Raw genomic sequence first — 3,420 nt, 5'->3', positions numbered from 1 at the left:
AGACAAAAAAAAAAAAAAACACAACCCAAACTCACTGCCATTGAGTCAATCAGACTCATAGCAACCCCTCCTTGGGTTTCTGAGGTGGAATCTCCACGGAAATAGATTGCGAATCTTCCTAATGAGGAGTGGCTGGTGGGTTTGAACTGCCACCAAAGCTCTCACACAATAATACAGGTTCTACTAAAAACTTCATATTGACTAACAAGCTGTCTAGGAACTGAATTCCTTTTTCATAAATGTGGCACTATCTTTAAAAAGCCTACTATATTATCTGAGTATTTTTAGTTTATGTTTCATTGCCCAAAGATAAGAACTGTCTCATGATAGTGAGATCTTAGGGAACATGATCTCAGATAGCTTCTGTGATTCTCCAAAGATTGAAGGTAAATAGGGCCAACTGCACCCAAAATTTGGAAGTTGGCAGAGTTTGCTTTTGGCTTTCCTGGTCCTTTGTTTTTTCCTTTACTGAAGGGTTCTGTGCCAGTCAGAACCATGCTCCTCTCTGGTGCTCTTGAATTCTCCAACCCCACTCCTATATATTATCCACCCCTAGTCCCTGTTAGATGGGTAGGGAGTATGGTATCATTCTTGTCTTTCTTCTTCTGTCCTTGGTGATACACCTTTCTTTCTGGGGCACAACATGTCCAAGCTGCATCATTTTCCCCATTGTTAAACCAGAAAAATGATATCTGTCATTTACTTTAGGAGCTCTAGTCGTGAAACAGATAAAGGATTTGGCATTTAACCAAAAGTTCAGCAGTTTGAATGCACCAGCTGCTCTGTGGGAGTAAGATGTGTCAGTCTGCTTCTGTAAAGATTTACGGCTTTGGAAACCCTTTAGGGAAGTTCTGCCCTATAGGGTGGCTGTGAGTCAGAATATTTTATGATATTCCATGAGTTTGGGGCTTTCTTTTATTTCACTTTGGCAGCTAAAATTTACTGACTTAGTTACTTAGTGCTGCTGTAACACAAATGCCACAAATAGTTGGCTTTAAAGAACAGAAATTTATTTTCTCAAAGTTCTGGAGGCTAAAAATCCAAATCCAGGTCTCAGCCTTTTAAATTGCTTTCTTGTCAGTAGTCCCAGGTGTTCCTTGGTTCTTTGGTTTGTAGACAGTTCTCACATGGTGTCTGTTTTCCCTGGTTTGTGTGTACATGCCTCTGTGTCTATGCTGCTCTTTGTATAACTCAGAAGTGATTAGGATTAGGATCCATTCTACACTGATATGACCTAAACTGATTGATTACATTACAATAGATTACATTATGGAAGTTGATTACATTACAGTAGGTTAGATTACACCTACAGGGATAGAGATTAGTATTTTAATACATATTTTAGGAGAACACAGTTCAATCTGTGATACTTAAGTTTGTGTGTCAACTTGCCTCGCCTTGGTTGAGTGGATGGGCAGCTGGATGTAGTATTCCCCATGATGAGACTGGTAATCAGCTCCATAGTGGAATCTAGTATGTGGTCTGCTTCCCATATATAAGTAGTAGCTTTGGGGATAATCTCTAACTTATGGCACACTTGGACCCTGCATGTAGTGTGTCATTGTTCAGCAACCTGCCATGTTCTGCCAAGCTTGGGACTTACAATGGACTTGAATTACTGGCCTGCCATGTGGTTTGGTAATATTGGGACTGTGCCATTTTATTTGTCGATCTTAGGCTTGTTAGCCTCAGCAGCCAGTAGCTGCCTGAGTGAAGAGATGCCTCTGGGTTCAGTGGGCTGGGAGCAATATGCAGAGCTGAAGCCCAAGGTTGAGGGGCTTTCACCCAGCCCCTAGAACCTGGTACTTTGAACTTGGACTTCTAGCCTCCCAAACTGTAAGAGAACAAACTCCTGTTTGTTAAGGCCATCCCATTTGTGGTATATTGCTGTCAGCGTGGTACTAGGTAACCAGAACAAATCCAACTCATAAGCTTTTTGTCTCTAGTAGTTTAATAAAAGACATTATCTTCCGTTAAAAGAATTCCAAGCATCATCAAGCCTATCCTTTTTCCTCTGCTTTCAAAACATCTTTTGAATGGACCTACACATCTCCAATCTCATTATTCCTAGACTAAGACTTCTATCTCTCTCACTGGGACTGTTGAAGCAGACTTTTAACTGATGACTCTGATCACAGCCCCATTTTCCAACCAGAAACTATGCACTAGCTCCACACAGGTACTCAGAAATAGATAAGACATCACACCTACCTACTAGAACCCTGCCTAGTGAGGAAGACAGATATACACAAAATCATACACTCTGGGATGTTTCATTCTTCACATTGCTGTGAGCTTTCTTTCTGAAACAGATATAAAACATTTTCCTAATGGAAAATGTCCCCAACACTTTAGCTAGTTTTATGATATTCTGGCTTCTCCTTACACCACTTGTTATATTTTATGATATTCCAGGAATCACCTGGTGTTTTTAAGCAACAGGTTTGAACTGCCAGACTTCTGGTTAGCAGTCAAATACCTTAGGCACTAAAAGACAAGGTAGGCATGGTTACCACAATGGACAGGAGAGTCAAAGCAAATAGTATGACTTGAATGGACTTATGGCATGGACAACTTAGTCATGGTTTCCCTTGCAGTGAAATAGATGGAAAATCTATTACGTATTTACTTGCTGTGTACAAGTGGAAGAATTATAGGCCAAGTGAACAGGAGTCTATTTTGAATCACCAGAATAGAGAGTCATGGTCCCTCAATCAGTTCTCAGACTTGAACCACTTTATAGATCTAAAACTGCTTGAAGGAAGGGGAGGCTGGATCCCCTTGAGGAAGGATCCCACTGTTCCACCAAAAATTTGTACTGTTAATCTTTCTCCCAGTCTTCTCCAAAAGGGATCCACAACCTTTTACAAAAGAGACTGTTGATTGAAGAAAAGGAAATAATCAGACTTTTTGTTGTATACTTCCTCTGAACTGACACTAATTCCATGAAATCCAGAGTGTCACCAGGGCCCAGCAATCAGAATAGGGGTGTATGGAGGTCAGTTTATCAAAGAAGTCTTAGCACATGTCCATCTCGTGGTGGGTCCAGTGGGTTCCTGAATCCACTTTGTAGTGATTACTCCAGTTTCAGAATGCATAATTGGAATAGACATACTTGGCAACTGGCAGAATCCCCACACTAGATTCTTGACATATGGAATAAGGACTATTATGGTAGGAAAAACCAAGTGGAAGCCATTAGAGCTGTGTCTACTTATGAAAATAGTAAACCAAGAAAAATATCACATTCCTAGAGTGATTTCACAGATTAGTGCCACTATCAAGAACTTGAAGGATATAGCCCTGTCCCCAGAGATTGCAGGTTTGCTTGTTTTTTCCTCTTTTTTTCCCTTTTCTCTTTTTTTGGTTACTGTTCCTGTGTGATTACATGGGGTGTTTTTATCCATGGGCTTTTAGTTT

At 40.5% G+C, this 3,420-nt stretch overlaps 1 protein-coding gene across 1 annotated transcript in view; it reads left to right on the top strand.

The window, feature by feature from the left end:
• DDC (dopa decarboxylase) overlaps positions 1–3,420 on the top strand; it is a 148,895-nt gene that overhangs the window by 129,837 nt on the left and 15,638 nt on the right. The window lies entirely within an intron of this gene.

The sequence above is a fragment of the Orycteropus afer genome, unplaced genomic scaffold (assembly GCF_000298275.1).
Source record: "Orycteropus afer afer isolate SDZICR_OR568_19922 unplaced genomic scaffold, OryAfe1.0 scaffold00115, whole genome shotgun sequence".
In the NCBI taxonomy this organism is placed as follows: Eukaryota; Metazoa; Chordata; class Mammalia; order Tubulidentata; family Orycteropodidae; genus Orycteropus; species Orycteropus afer.
Note: the sequence above shows the minus strand (reverse complement) of the source record. Positions and strands in the feature narration are given on the sequence as shown.